Raw genomic sequence first — 16,596 nt, forward strand, 5'->3', positions numbered from 1 at the left:
GAACGGAATTGGTGAATTTCACTCGGGTCTAGTTCCTCTTCTCAGCTCCCCTCTGGGGATTGGTGAAAAGGGGTGGGGTGACGAGGAGCCTGAAAGATTGGGAGCGCCAAAGACATTTTAAATTTTTTAATTTTAATTTTAAAGAGAGATTAGAGTTAGTCCTCCAATCTCTCCCCTTCCCCACCCTTTTGCGAAAAGCGGCTGGGAGAGGTTGAGTCACTGCCTAAGGTCTCGCTGGCAGTTAGCCATCGAGTCAAATTAGAACCCAGATCCTCGCCGCTGCGCCGGGAGGGAGCAGGGGCCCTAACCTTGAGGCTCTTCTCCTCCTGCGCTTGAGATTCAGTAAGGCCGTTTGGGACGCAGCTACCCCTTCCCCTCCCCCCTCCCTCCTCCCCGTCCCTCCCCCCCTCGCTCGCCAGTTCCGTCCTCCCCCTTCCCCCACCCCAGAGGTGGCGTTCCCCTTTAAAAGTCCCAGCACATGCTAAGATGCGGCGCTCCTGCAGGCTGGGCTGCGGCACTGGGGAACTCTGCTGAGCTGGGCAGTTCGCGCAGCCCGAGCTGCCCGAGCGTGTCATTGTGTGCGGGCGGCGGGCGGCCACTGCACCAGCCGCTCAACTTTGCCGCTCGCCCCCTCCGCCTCCCGCCCGCGGCCGAGAGACCCCGGCCCCGGAGGAAGCTCCGCGCGCCCGCTCGGGTAAGCTGCCGGGTCCCCAACCGCGGCGGGTGGTGGGCAGCGGCCGGCTGGCCAACCCCCCCCCTGCGGCCCCCCCCCTCCCTGGGGAGCCTTCACCTGGGGGAGGAGGGAGCGAGACATCCTGCCGCAGCCGGGGCCCGGGCCTCCCCTCCTCCTTCCCTGGCTCCGAACTTCCCCGAGCTAGGCTTCGTTCGGAACCGGGGCGGTGAAGCCGGGCTGGCCGGAGGTGGACAACTCTCCGGGACGCCGGGTTCAAGCCCGAGGCGGGTGAACTCGGGCCACTCATTAACCTCTCCAGACCTCCTCCCCCCCCACCCTAATAAAAGCTCGGGGCTGGGGACTTTTAACCTTCGCGTTCCCTTTCTGTTCAGTGCCTTACGTTCCGACTTTTTCTTTCCTTTGACTTAAGTCGGAGAGAGAAACGAGCATTTATTAAGCACCTTTTGTATGCCCGAAACTGGGCTGGGGATTCCAAAGCTGGCCTTGGAGTCAATTTTCTTCCTTTCCAGTGCGTCCATTAAACGTGTGCACGGCAGATCTGGGCTACCCTCCTCCGGTCACTACTACTATTACTACTACTAGATGCCAATAATGTTGCACATTAAGGTTTTGCAAAGCTCTTTACGGAGCCTAATTCTTTAGCCATTTCCCTTCCAGACTATTGGGAAAATGAATAGGGAAAGAGTAGTTTTTAAAGGGAAAACTTGAGGATTCTTTTCTCTTCCCCCTTTTTCTTAGTGGGGAAAAAAAGGAAAGCGGTGGAGCACTTTTGGAAAACTTCAGGGTTTTTTTTTTCTCTGTGAGAATCTTGTTTCCCCTCTCGCGGCCGTGGCTGCGCAAAGCTCCGGGTGTGATGGGGGATTAGGGGAAGCTGGCAAGCTTCAGCCCGGGCTTCTGGGGCCGCGGGCCAAGGGATCGATCGGCCGCCTCGGGCCGGGGCCGGGGAGCTGCGGAAGCGTGAAGGAGGGGAGGTGGGGAGGGCGGGCGCGCGGGCTGGCCGGGGAGCCCAGGTGCGAGGAGAGGAGGAGCGGGGCAGCTCGAAGAGCCGGGCGCCCACCGGCCGCCTCCAGCTTGCCCTCTGCGGGCCGCCCAACCGCCGGGACCGAGGGAAGGAAGCTGGGGAGGCTGGAGGGGCTGGGCCCGGGGAGGCCGGAGGGGCTGGGCCCGGGCCAGCAGGCGTGAGTGGGCTCAGCCGGGCCCGGCCGGATCAATGGCTTGTGCCTGAAGCTCGGGTTCTCGGGGCTGGTGGTTTCGTGATGTAATTGCTGCAGTATTCCTCGCGCTCGCCAGCTTTGCTTTTTCCAATCACTCCCGAGTTGCGGGTTCCCGGGCTGCGCCAGTGACCCGGGCTGAGGAATCCCTGCCTCCTTCCACTTTCAGCACCAGCAGCAGCCCCAGTCCCCTCCTCCAATCCCCCCACCCCCACCCCCGTTGCTGCTTTCCTTAGTGGGTTCAAGGAAGCTGCAGCCAGCGGCCACTCCTTCCATCTGGGGCCGGGGCAAACCACGGCCTGAATTTCCCTGGCCTCTAGACAACAGGCGGGAGGTCTCCCCTCCCCGCCCCCCTTCCCCGCCTCAGCACCCGGGCCTGGGAAATGGGAAAGGAAATCTGATTTCGGAGGCCGTGTCTGGGCTTGCCTGGGCTTGTCGAGGCCTCTCCCAGGGACTGGGCAGACCTGGGTGGATCTTCAGGGGAGGGAACCGAAAGGCTTTGTTGCCTAGGCCCCGAGGCCCGGGGTGTCTGGCTGGGACGGGGGTGGGCGGGGGAGAGAGAAAGCCAGAGGCTACCAGTCAATTTACAAAGTATCCAATGCAAGGAAACCGAGATAAAGACTTTTTGTGTGCGTTGGTCTCCCTTTGCGTAAACCAGCAGGTTTAATCCGGCTACAAAAATTAGCTGAAGCCTTGGGATTTCAGGGACTCGGAATTGGGGAGTCTGGGATTCAGAATCGTAGCTCTGACTTGTGCTGGTTGTGTGATCCTGGATAAGTCACTTCCTTCATCTGTAGAATGGGGATGAGATCTTTAGCAGTTACTAGGAGTGGGGTTTTTGTGGGAACGAGGCAAATTTTAGAAGGCTATTCTGAGAGAAGGGAGGGGCCTTGAAGTCAGGAATTGAAGCCGAAAGAATGATACATACAATAGGAAAGGTGTGCGATTTGGAGAAAGAAATTCAGATTCCAGTTCTCTGGGGCAGCTAGGTGGATGGAACATTGGCCCTGCAGACAGGAAAGACCAGAGTTCAAATTTGACCACAGATACTCTATAGTGGTGTGACCCAGGTAAGTCATTTAACTCCAAAAGTCTCCTTCTAGAAACCCCAAGTTCAGACTCTATTCCTTTCTACCTCTGTAACCTTGGGCAAGTGTTCTCTGGGTTTCCTTGTCCTCATCTATAAAATGAAGGGATTGAATGAGAAGAGAATTCTCATTTTCTTTCCTGCTCAATTCAAATTCTGCCTCCTACCTCTCTGAGCATCATAGGCAGATTATTTAGCCTCTTTGTAACCTGAAGTAATCACTACATTTTCCTGCAGCAAAGGCTTGCAAAGGACTTTTTGTATATTCATTCATTTGATCCTCAGAACAACCCTGGGAATTGTTCCCATTTTACGGATGAGGAACATGAGAGTAACTTTGTGATTATAGGTAAATCACTTGACCTTTCATTTCTACTGAAATCAAATTTCTAAGACTGCAGAGGCAGTATATCATAGTGGAAAAAGCCCTGGCTTGGGGACAATAGAAGAAGAATTAGACTTGGTAGCCCTGCCTGTGTGACCTTGGAGAAGAGGTCATTTCCTCTCTCTGAGCCTCACTTTCCCCATCTGTAATATGAGGAGATGGGGTGTATGATCCCACAGGTCCCTTCTCCTTCTAAATCTGTGATCTCAAGTTGCAGATCAAGGTGGAGTGAGTTTCTTTTCTGGGATTTCCATACACCACTATGGTGGCATAGCCTAAATACCTGCTGAAGGTGGTATAGCCTGAGAGCTATAGGAATAATTCCTAGCCCTGATGTTCTTTTATCAAACAATCTCTCAGGACATGGCATTCCTGGGTTTTATTTTTAGTTTTGCCCAGTTTGTGTTTTTTTTTCCCTAAATTTCATCCTCTGGCACAATGTTCTGTCCACTTGGCGTTTTGTGGCATATAAAAGGAGAGGGGGTGGTAAGGGAACAGTAGGTAGCTGAGAAATGTGCCTCCTGCCTTCAGGATGAATACTGAACAGGGAGGTTTAGAAACTCCGCCGTTTTCATCCAGGCCTTGGCAGGAGGATCTGAAGGGAGGGAGGCTGTGGCTTTCAGTGGAACTGGGCCGGCCCTGGGCGCCCTGGCAGAGGACACTCTGGACCCTTGCTGGGAAGCCAGGAGGCAATCGATGGGAGAATTGTGCCCTGTCTGATCTTTTTACTAGATTAGAATGGCAGCCACAGTTGGTGACTCTCTGCTGCCGCCCTAAGAAGTGGCCTGCAGTGTGCCAAAGAAGGAATGGGGAAGGAGTAATCTACTTTTCTCAAACAGAATAAAAAACAATTAAAAATAAGTTTAAAGAAGAATCAGGGGACCACTAGATTGTTTGAGCAGGGGGGGAAGCTGATCCTGGTTAGAAATGAAAGAAATGTAAGCTCTTGTGTTTGCTGCATAAAGTAGGATCTGGCTCGTGAGTGGCCGGGGCAAAATAGGGGGAATTCATTTTTAATTATATTTTTAAAAGAGTGACACTGACACATCATCCAGCATTAATGGTAGCCCAATCATCTCTCTTAAAAAATGTTGTTTAAGTTATAAACACCTATTTTTTGAATTTTTATTTATTATTATTATTATTTTAATAATTATAACTTTTTATTGACAGAGCCCATGCCTGCGTAATTTTTTACAACATTATCCCTTGCACTCACTTCTGTTCCGACTTTTCCCCTTTCTCTCTCCATCACTGTCCCAGATGGCAAGCAGTCCTATACGTGTTAAATATGTCACAGTATATCCTAGATACAATATATGTGTGTATAACCAAACAGTTCTCTTGTTACACAGAGAGAATTAGATTCAGAAGGTAGAAATAACCCGGGAAGAAAAACAAAAATGCAAAGTTTACATTCATTTCCCAGTGTTCTTTCTTTGGGTGTAGCTGCTTCTATCCCTCATTGATCCATTGAAACTGAATTAGCTCTCTTTGTCAAAGAAATCCACTTCCATCAGATTACATCTTCATACAGTATCGTTGTTGAAGTGTATAATGATCTCCTGGTTCTGCTCATTTCACTTAGCATCAGTTCATGCAAGTCTCTCCAAGTCTCTCTTAAACTGAACTATTAAAACAAAAGCAGATACACAAGTGGTGCAATATAAGACTAATGGATTATTTATCACTCAATAAAACAGTTATTAGGCACCTATTAGGTATCAAGCACTAAACAGTCAAAAAGTTAATAAACATTCATTAAGCACCTAGTATTTGCCAGGCATTGAACTGGATCAAAAAAGTCAATAAATATTTATTAAACACTTGTTGGGTACCAAGCACTAAGCTCAGTCAAAAAAGTTAAAAACATTTATTAAGCACCTGCTGTGTGTCAGGCACTGTGCTAAGTGCTAGGAATACAGAGAAAGGCAAAGGATAGTCCCTACTTTCAAAGGGCCCTCTGCCTAAAGGGGCCAGGGACAATATACAAATAAGATATAGACAGGATAATCAATAGAGAGTAGGCATTAGAATTAGGAAGACTCAGGGAAGAATTAGCTGTAAGTATTGGGGAGAGAGAGAAAGTTAAAATAAGGTAGGAGCTAATTGTGTCCTCATTCCAGCTCTATCACTTAGATGCTTTGTGATCCTGAGCAAGTCTTCACCTGTCTCTGAGTCCATCTCCAATAAAATCAAGGATCTCTGAGCATCTCTCCCTCGGTCCCGTCCATCTAGCTTTTAAATCCGTGACACTGATCGTGATAGCTAGCATATACACAGTGCTTTAAGTTTGAAAGACATTTTATAAGCCTCATAACAACTTGAGAGGTAGGTACTATTATTATCCTTATTTTACAGATGAGGAAACTGAGGCAGCTGGTGGTTAAGTGTCTTGCCCAAGGTTCAGGAGAACTGATTCTGAGGTCACATTTGGAGTCAGGACGTGAGCTCTGTGTCTCAATGTTCCATACTCTACAGGAAGTACAAAATTTGCTCTATGTGCATTAAGTGATGTCACTTGGCATTTCTTTGTATAGGCTTTTCCATATTTCCTTACAAATGTGTGCTCTGTATATTTGTTGTCCTTGTGTGTATGTTTTTGAGGCTCAGGAATATTTGTTTGCATTAAAACGTTAGTTGTTTGAGGGTAGGGACTGTGTATCTTACAATGATCAGGATTTGGAAAATGTGAAAATATCTGTGTAGGATGCTCATGTGGCACAGGGAATAGAGCACTGAGCCTGGCGTTATCTGCCTGAATTCTAATCCAACCTTAGTCACTAGCTGTGTGACCCTGGGCAAGTCACTTCACTCTGTTTACCTCAGCTTCTTCGTCTGTAAAATCAGCTGAAGAAGAAGATGGCAAACCACTCCAGTGCCTCTGCCAAGAAGACCTCAAATGGGGTCATGAAGAATCCAGCATGAACAGAACTAAATAACAACAACAGAGTATCTGTGGATCTGATTTGTTTCTTTTTGTTTGCATATCATCTACCACATTGGACTATGAGTTCTTTGATTACAGGGACTATGTGGTCTGCTTTTCTTTGTAGCCTGAGATATTTAGCACAGTGCCTGACACACTGTAACCGATGTTGGCTGAGTGTTTCTTTTAGTAACTCCCTCTGCCAATGAAGAATCTCTAATGTCTCTTCTTAGTTACTATTTAGTCAGAGGCTATATGTGATGTGTGTAATATTGTATCTATAACATAGTGGGAATAGCCTATATCATTTTATATATATATATTTACATAGTACCATATGCTGTCTTATAGTATGTATACAGTACAGTGCACATATTATATCATATAGCATGTATATAGTATTGTGTACTGTGGTATGGTACTTAAGCTTTGCAAATTCCTTTACACATTTTTTCTTTGCATTAATTCTTGGAGGCAGGGAGTGTTATTATTTTTACAGTTGAGGAAACCGAGTCTAACAGAGAGGTTGCGTGATTTGTTCAGGGTCACATGGCTAGTAAGCGTTTGAGGCAGAATTATTAATTAGCTCAGGTCTTCCTGATACTTAGCACAGAGTCTGTCATGTGGTAGACCTGTTAAAATGCTTGTTAAATTTGATTGAATCCCTAATTCTAAGACCTGGAGCTGAATTCACTGCATTTAGATCTGTGACACTAAGTCACAGCTAGGTGGCGCAATATATGATAGTCAGGAAGATCCGACTCTTCTCTATGTTTCTTCATCTCTAAAATGAGAGGACTCGCTGATCTCAAAGTCCTTTTCAGCTTGGTATCTATGATCTCAAAGAACTAGGCTGCATGTGGCAAATGCAAAAGGGTTATCCCCCCTCACAGAGACGAGCTTTCTAACACCTCCTCCATGATCTCTGATTCCCCCAATTGTTAGTGTCCCTGCAAATCCCTTTGTAATTGCAAATGAGACAACATGTACAGATTTTGCAAATGTTGGAAATGTGCAATAAATGTCAGCTATTATTTTATTTTATTTGAATTTACTCATATGCCCGCTGCTTTCCTGATAGAACACAAGCTATTATAGGAAAGGTGGAGCTTTTCTTTTTTGTCTCTGCGTTTTCAAAGCCGGGTACGTGATTGGGGTGGGAAGGTAGACCTGTGATTTCATAGGTTCAGGGAAACTCCAATGCAAATCATTTCCATTTCTTCCACTAGAGACACTTCTACCTCTGCTGTGGCCATTGAAAGACTGAGTTTCTAGGCTACTAGAGGAGGCCCAGACTCACACAGATGCACAGGAGTAGAAATAGTATTTGGACCTGGAACTTCACATGCTGAGCTAGGTCTTTTTCCAGTTGAGTCATTTGACGTGGGTCATACAGCATATCAGAACCAGCCCTTGAACCAGGGTCTTTCTAGACACCAAAGTTGGATCTCTATCTCCAGTGACATACTGCCTCCAGCTTGGCACCCAGTGGGGGTTTAATCAAAGCTTGTTAACTGATTGATTCTTGGACTCAAATAAATACATAAAATACAGCTCCTGCCCTCTAAGGCATTAGAGAATCAAAGCTGAACTCATTTTTAATAACTGATCTCATTTCTTTGCTGGTTCTTTCCCATCTCCTGGTCCAATCTTCCTTCATCATATGTTTTCTTAAAATATTTTTTTGCATATTTTTGTTTTTACTATTAGATGTATTTGGTTTTCTTTAATGTTTCCTAATTGCTCCCTAAGGAAGTGGATTATATATGCAAACAATAATTTAGCATCAGGGGCCTGGGGTTTTTAATTTAGTGTCTGCCTTTTTCTAATCTCTGTCAACTCTCCAGGCTTTTGTTCTCTTATCTGCCAAATGAAAGGGGGTTGGAAAGCATGTTGGATTTGGAGTTAGAAGCCTTAGGTTCAAATTGAGGTTTGCCATTATTTCTTAGGTGACCTTTGATTCATCTTCGTTAGCCTCAGTTTCCTCACCTGCAAAGATGACGTAAAACTAGGAAGGCCTCCAAGTATCTGCCATCCTATGGCTCCGGGTCTGTCGTCTGGCTGCTACTTTCTGAGAAAAGCAGAGTGCAGGGACCAAAGTCTTGGGAACATGATACCCACATTTCAGGGGCCAGATGGAGCCCTTGGAAGAAAGAGGAGATTTTTTTCTTACTCTTAGATCAGAGGAAAGGCCAGAGAGACTATTTTGAGGTAGGGAGGAGGGTAGATAAGGGAGATATCCCAGAATGGACTAAGTCGTCTTGATTTTTTTCCTCTGTTGGGCTCTTAGCTGATGACTTCACCCCAAATTTGAGGCATAAAGGCCCGGGGCCAAGAGAATAATAATAAGGATGCCTGGAATTTCTAACACCGCAGACAGAAAGCCCGATTTAGTCTCATAACATTCCTATGAAGTAAGAGAAAAAGAAAGGGGATTCTTCTCTTCATTTTTCATTTTGGGAAAGTAAGGCTCAAGACTGGGCATGTGACGTCTCCTTTTAGAAGGTGATTAAGCAAGGCCAGGAATAGACTTTTTGTCTCCTTATCCCGGATCCAGTTAAGGGTCTTTTTGCTTTGTTTCACTTCAGTGATCGGTGGAATCTGTTACACTTTGTATTTAGGATAGATAAGCCATTATGAGGGTAGGGCACTGGGACTTTGTCCCAGGTTGCCAACAATTAGGAGTGCACTTCTTTCTCAGGAGAAAACTTTTGCTATATCAGAGTTCACATCCTCCATGATTCTTGCCTGGCCCCCCTCCTCCCTTGCCTAACGCCTCTCCCAGGGATCCCTCATCATGGTCAGGCTTCCTGTGATCCCCACAAGATTATGAACTCCAGATTCTTTGGGGAATGAGGTGCCTTCCCCTCAACAACTATTTTGCCCCAAGTGAAAGAATTCCTTATTACAGAGCTGATCTCAGAACGGATGTCTTGGATGAGCTGCTGGTCTTAAAAATGATGTTTTGGTCTACTCTTAAACTTCTCATTCAATCACATAATACAACTAGTAATTATAGAGTGCTTTTTGTATATTGTCTCATTGTGTGTGTGTGTGTTCGCACAGTTTTCCCCCATTAGATTGTAAGCTCATTGAAGGCAGGGACTTTTACTTCTTTTTGTATCCCCAGCATTTAGCACAGTACCTAATACATAGTGGCAACTGATGACTCAGTGGATAGAGTTAAATTCCAATCTGGTGTCAAATGTCCTAGCTGTGTTGCCTGAGACAAGTCATTTTTACTGTTTGCCTCAGTTTCCTCATCTGTAAAATGAACTGGAAAAGGAGATGGCAAACCATTCCAGTATGGCCAAAATGTCTGAAGAACAATTGTTATATAGTGGGTGCTTAATAAACATTGATTAACAACCCTGGAAGGAATGTTATCGCTGCTGAGTCATTTTAGAAATATCTGACTTTTGGTGATCCCATTTGTGGTTTTCTTGGCAAATATACTGAAGTAGTTCGGCATCTCCTTCTCCAGCTCATTTGACAGGTAAGGAAACTGAGGCAAAACAGGCTTAAGTGATTTGCCCAGGGTCACACAGCTAGTGTCTGAGACTCTATTGTCATTGTTCATTCTTTGTTCTTGAAGAGGGCCAATGACACACAAGAATCAGGTCTTGACTTGAGTATGAATTAGATTGAAGTGAGACAGAGCTGTGCAAAGTTGTCAGCCTTGTCCTCTCCTTCAGAGAAACCAGCAGCAAGACAAAAAGGTGGAGTGATTGAGGATGGCCCAGGGTGAGGTGTCTTTGGCTTTTTGGGATTAAGATCTTTCCCTGATTTCAGTTTTATCTTTGCCCATTCAATGCCCAAGGGCTAGATAAGAATGAGATAACCGACAACCAGGTTCTATCCACACCCATGTAGATATAAGCAAGTGGACAAAGTCCAGGATTTCTCAGAGATCTGTTTTGGATTTTTTAGTAAGGCAATTAGGGTTAAGTGATTTACCCAGGGTCACACAGCTAGTAAGGGTTAAGTGTGGAGATTTGAACTTGGGTCCTCCCAACTCCAGTACTCTATCCACTGCATCCACTCTTGAGACATGTTTTTAATTCCTGCCTCTCAAAGTTCCCAGAATTGTGATTTCCAAGCAAGTTATTTAAGATCCCTTAATTCCTTCCCTTGTTTAATTATCTCCCATTTAACCTTGCATTTGCTTTGTGTGTATTTCTTTACATATTGTCTCCCCTGTTAGATTGTAAACTCCTCCTTGTTGAGGAAGAGCAGAGGTTGTCTGTTGCCTCTATTTGTATCTCCAGCCTTAGCAAAATGCCAGACCTAATAGGTGCTTCATGATTATTAATTGAATTAATCTTTTTGAACCCCAGTTTCCTCTTCTGAGAAATGCAAATAATACAGACCCCCGGATTGTTTGAGGAATAAATTAAAAGTTTGCGAATCTTGCCTCCTAGAGTACTGTGATTTCGGTCCTATCCAACTGAATAAGTATTTGTTAAACTCCCACTAAGTACCTGGTTGAGCATGGAGAAGCACAATGAAAAAGAGCTCCAGTCCTCACGGGGTTTACATTTAACTGGATCAGGGATGTTTTAAGGATGTGATGGGACAAGTATCTGCAGAAACATCCTCAGGCTTAAAGAAATCTTAGCCAAAGTCTGCTAAAGAAGTCTTATTTGGGGGGAAAGGAAATTTATATTTTCTTTGGCAATATGGCTTTTATGGAAGTGTTTTAGGGGCAGTCAGAGGGCGCCCCTGTTGTCAGGAGGACCTGAGTTCAAATATAGCCTCAGACACTTAGCACTTCCTAGCTTTGTGATCCTGGGCAAGTCACTTAACTCCAGTTGCTCTCCCCAGAGGGAAAAAAAGTTTTGCATGACTTCACGTGTGCCTTCTTAATAGGAAAGGGGAGAGAAGGGAAAGAATCTGGAACTCAAAGTTTTAAAAACAAATGTAAAAATTTGCTTTACAAAATAAATAAATTGTGTGTGTGTGTGTGTATACAAAAAAAAAAAAAATAAAGAAGCTTAGAAAATAGGAGAGTTTGGAAGAATCTGGACTCCCATAGTAGTTTCTACCTTTCTGCCCCGTGCCCTTCACCTCTTCCTGGCACATTTAGTTTTCAGAATGGGGGAAAGGAATAAGCATTTCTTCTGTACTAGGCACTGTGCTAGCTAAGCACTGGTCAGAAATATATGGAAATATGGGGAAATTGGACGTTGTAACGGAGAGAAGTTATCAAGTTTAAATACCCACTAAGGTGACGATATCAGACAACTAATTCAGTATTCTGCCTCAGTAGTCACACACACACACACACACACACACACACATCTCTGCCAAGAAGAGGGAAATGGCTTCCCAGATCTATTGTCTGGGAACTTTATTTGGTTTTCCATTATTTTCCATAACTTTCTTTTCCCGATCTTTTTCATTTACTCCGTGGAAAGCCTTGTGCCTATTGTTTTGGGGGTTCTGCTGACTTTACTCTGCATCGAATTCAAGTCTCAGGGAGGGGATTCTGGACAGTATGGCATCCAGCCCTTCCTACCCTGGTACTTGGCTTTCCTGTAGTCTTGGGGATAAGGGAGGCTAAACAAAGGGAATGGGGCGGAAGCCAAGGAAATCCACTGACTTTTGGAGTTTGCAGATATTTTAATTGACATATAATTTCTTCAAGCTTGTGGGGCCAGTGGGGTGCGCTGATTCTCTTTCCACCACAAGGACCTCCTCCTCTTCTTTCTTCTTCGTTCCCATCTTCTGGGTTTTTAACTATTAATTTTCCCTGCTAGATCTCCAGAGAGAACATCGCCTTCCAGCCCCTGGCAAAGGAAAGGAGGATGCCTTCCAGTTGGAGAGGAGAGATGGGAAGGGACCCAAATCTAACAGGCACCAGAGAGAAGAGGCTAGCTGCTGACCCAGAGGGGCTCGACTCGGTGTGGACATTTGAAGGAAAGACATCCGACTCTCAGTCTGACCGGCTACCCTTCATGGACTCGGTTTCCTCCTTCTGCTAATCGCTAGTCTCTTACAGAAGGTGAGTGTATAAGTGACTAAGCCGGGAGGATAGAAAATTGGCTGAATTCTCTTATTAACCCGGACCTTCTCGTCTAGTTGAGAAATGAGACTTTCAGGTCTGGTCTTCAGAGGGACTTAAAAAGGACTCGAATTCTTAGCTCGGGGACTTTGAATTCATTTACAGAGAAGGGCTGGGTTAAAGAGGGTAAGAAATCCATATACATACATATATATATATATATATATATATATATATATGTATATAGATTTAGAAAACAAATGATTCAAGTAATGTTTAAAATGCTTAAGTCTATCATTCATTCAATTAACATCCTGAAGTCATAGAATCAGAGCTGGAAAGGACTTTTAAACCAATTAGTTGATCCCCACTTGTTTCACAGAGCAGGAAAAAGAGAGGTCATGGGATCATAGATCAGTAACTCAGCAGACCCACAGAGCTCATAGGATCATAGATCAGTACCTCAAAGAGACTTCTGGGACCATCCAGTCCAAAAACTTTATAGATACAGAAACTAGGCCCAGGGAAATCATAGGATCATGAAATCATCGTTTTAGAGCTGGGAGAGACTTTAGACACTAGAAAAGGAAACTGAGACCCAGAGGAGAAGTGGCTATGGGAGAAGGTATCAGAATTAGAATTTGAGCCCAGATCCTCTGACTTCTGATCTATCATTGCTCTTTCCATGAAAATACAATAAAAGATACTACTAACAACAACAACCGGCATTTATAGAATGCTTTCAGATTTATGAAATGTTTTACAAACACTTTTGATCTTTACAAAGTAGGTGGCTATTATTAAAAGGTGCCCATTTTACAGATGAGGAAACTGAGGCAAAGAGGTTAAGTGACTTGCCCAGGTTCACACAGCTAGTATATTTCTGAGGGAAAATTTGAACTCAGGTCTGAGGGAATGTTGGAATTCCAAGCACAGAACCCTATCTACTTTCCCACCTAGCTGCTTCTAAAGTGAGTAAGAATGAAAAAATGAAACATGACCACAATGGCTGGCATTTCCATAGCATGTGGAGGTTACCAAGTGCTCAATACAGATTTCTTTTGAGCCTATGAGAGAGAAAGGGAAGTACTATAGCTCCTATCACCCCCATTTTAGAGATGGGAAAACAGGCTCATTGGGGTTAAGTATCTTGCCCAGGGTCACATAGAGCCCAAGTTTTAGAAGTAGGATTTAAGAGAATTTAATGTTTGGTAGGATCATAGTTTTTACTCGGAAGCCAATTAGTCTTTCCCCTGAATTTCATAGATGAGGAAACTGAGGCATAAGATCATAATGGTGCCAGGTGGCAGAAATGTGAACGCAAGTTCTCTTGATTCACGATCCGGTGTTCTTTCCTCAAAGTCATACTGCTTCCTGACTCCTTTTAAAGCTCATATGACATGTTTATTAGAAATAAACTTAACTGTACAACCCTAAGGGCTTCTCTTGGGCAATGGTTTATTAGCAAATTATTATTAGATGGCTGGCTCTGAGTTCCAATCCAACTCCAGTCACTTACTAGCTGCGTCACTCTGGACAAGTCACTTAATCTCTTTCTGTGTCAATTTTTGTTTTTTTTAATTATAGCTTTTTATTTACAAGATATATGCATGGCTGATTTTTCAGCATTGATCTGCATTGATTTTTAGCCAATACAGACAAAGACTCCTTCCTCCCGCACTAGGGAATAAGCTAGTATGGCTCCAGCCAGTTCCAGGCTTTGCTCTGGAAGGCTTGGCTTTGGGCTTAATTGATAACTCGGGCAAAAGCTTAATGACTGACTCAGAAAGACTTTGATGTGGGTCTGTCAGTGCCCTTACACAATTTTATTGAGATTACAAGCCCCATCTCTGGCAGGATTACTAGGAAAAGGAGCATCGATTTTTATTATCCCTGTTTATCTGAATGGCCAATGTGGTCTTCCACATGATATCCCAGTGTTCTGGCTCTTCCTTTCTCCAATCCTTCCCTTCCCCCAAAAGTGCCCAGATAATCTTATCGACACTCAACTCAGACCATGTTGCCCAACTTGTAACAAATTTGTGTGATCATGTAAGACAAAATCCAGACGTTGGCCTCCTCCCAAGATTCCTGAAAGATGGGGCTGTTGTTATCCCCATTTTCTAGTTAGGGAAACTGAAGCAGATAGAAGTACAGTGATTTTCTCAGAGTCACTCGGTGAGTGTCTGAGATGAGATTATCCACTGGGTGACCTAGATGAGATTATTGAGGAAGAGAAAATGGAGAAAAGTGAAAGGCCCAAAAGGACGGCTGTGGAACTAATCCTTCCCCTGGCCTCCTCCCCACTAATGAGGAGGGAGCGGAGCCACAAAGGTGATAGAGAAGGACCAGTTGAAAAAGTACCCCAGAATCCAGAAAATTGTATTATTGGAGAAGCTGAGGAAGGAGAGTTTAGGTAACCAAAAAAAGGGACCTAGAGTTTGAAATGGAAAGAGATGGGTTGTGGAGGATATATATATATATATATGTAAACTTCAAGACACCCCCCCCCCATTTAAATATTTAAATTGGAGGGGGGGGTGTCTTGAAGTTTTTATTTTCCAAACATATGCAAGGATAGTTTTCCAGCACTGACCCTTGTAAAACCTTGGGTTCTAATTTTTCCTCCTCTTCCCCCTACTCCCTCCCCTAGATGACAGGTAATCTAATATATGTTAAACATGGCAAAAATATATGTTAAAACCAACATATGCATACGTTATCTTGCTGCACAAGAAAAATCAGATCAAAAAGGAAAAAAATGAGAAAGAAAATGAAATTCAAGCAAACAACAAAATTGGTGAAAACACCATGTAGTGGTTCATACTCAGTTCCCACAGTCCTCTCTCTGTCTTCATCACAAAATCATTAGAACTGGCCTGAATCATTTCATTGTCAATGAGATCAGAATTGATCATCATCTAATTTTGCTATTACTATGTCCAATGATCTCCTGATTCTGCTCATTTCATTAGCATCAGTTCATGTCAGTCTCTCCAGGCCTCTCTGAAATTATCCTGCTTATCATTTTCTTTTTTATTTAATAGCCTTTTATTTACAGGATATATGCATGGGTAACTTTACAGCATTAACAATTGCCAAACCTCTTGATCCAATTTTTCACCTCTTACCCTCCCATCCCCTCCCCCAGATGGCAGGATGACCAGTAGATGTTAAATATATTAAAATATAAATTAGATACACAATAAGTATACCTGACCAAAACGTTATTTTGCTGTACAAAAAGAATCAGACTCTGAAATATTGTACAATTACCTGCTTATCATTTCTTGTTTTTTTCCTGCTTATCATTTCTTACAGAACAGTAATATTCCATGATATTCATATACCATAACTTATTTAGCCATTCCCCAACTGATGGGCATCCACTCAGTCCCCACAATGAAAAGGGCGACCACAAATCTTTTTGCACATGAGGGCCCCTTTAAGAGGGCCTTTAAGAGATCTCCTTTAAGAAACACTGCTGGATCAAAGGGAATGGACAATTTCATAATCCTTTGTGCATAGTTCCAAATTTCTCTCCAGAATGGTTGGATCAGTTTGCAATTCCACCAACAATGCATCAGTGTCCCAGTTTTCCCACATCCCCTCCAACATTCATCATTATCTTTCCTGTCATCTTAGTCAATCTGAGAGGTGTGTAGTGGTACCTCAGAGTTGTCTTAATTTGCATTTATCTGATCAATAGTGATTTAGAGCACCTTTTCATAGGATTAGAAATGCTTTCAATTTCTTCATCTGAAAATTGTTCATATCCTTTGACCATTTATCAACTGGAGAATGGCTCAGACTCTTATAAATTTGAGTCAATTCTCTCTAATTTTAGAAATGAGGCCTTTATCAGAATACTTGAATGTAAAAATGTTTTCCCAATTTATTGCTTCCCTTCTAATCTTGTTTGCTAGTTTTGTTTGTACAAAAACCTTTTAACTTAATATAATCAAAATTATCCATTTTGTGTTCAATAATGAGCTCCAGTTCTTTGGTCACAAATTAGGTGTGGAGGATCTTAACAAGCAGGTCTTTGAGAACTTATTGAATACAATTTCAATAGAGTGATGAGGGTGAAGACCAGATTGATGGAGCTAAGAAGGGTGTAGATGACTGGGAAGGGAAGGTAGCTTGGTCTCAGAGTTTGGTCTTGAAAAAAAAAGAGTTTAGAAGCAACCAAAAGAGGTTAGTGAGAGGAGGGTGGAGCAGTGATTTGAGAGATGGGAAGGACTGGCTTCAGATCTCAATTCTAACACTTAAAAGGGGTTGATGGC

General features: G+C 43.8%; 1 long non-coding RNA gene across 1 annotated transcript in view; it reads left to right on the plus strand.

Moving 5' to 3' along the window:
• Positions 1–443: 443 nt before the first annotated feature.
• LOC116422854 overlaps positions 444–16,596 on the plus strand; it is a 42,487-nt gene continuing 26,334 nt past the window's right edge. Inside the window, exons 1-2 of the long non-coding RNA XR_004233390.1 lie at positions 444–694; positions 12,066–12,310. This is a non-coding gene — a long non-coding RNA (uncharacterized LOC116422854). The remainder of the gene's footprint in view (positions 695–12,065; positions 12,311–16,596) is intronic.

Source organism: Sarcophilus harrisii, chromosome 3, assembly GCF_902635505.1.
Source record: "Sarcophilus harrisii chromosome 3, mSarHar1.11, whole genome shotgun sequence".
NCBI lineage: Eukaryota > Metazoa > Chordata > Mammalia > Dasyuromorphia > Dasyuridae > Sarcophilus > Sarcophilus harrisii.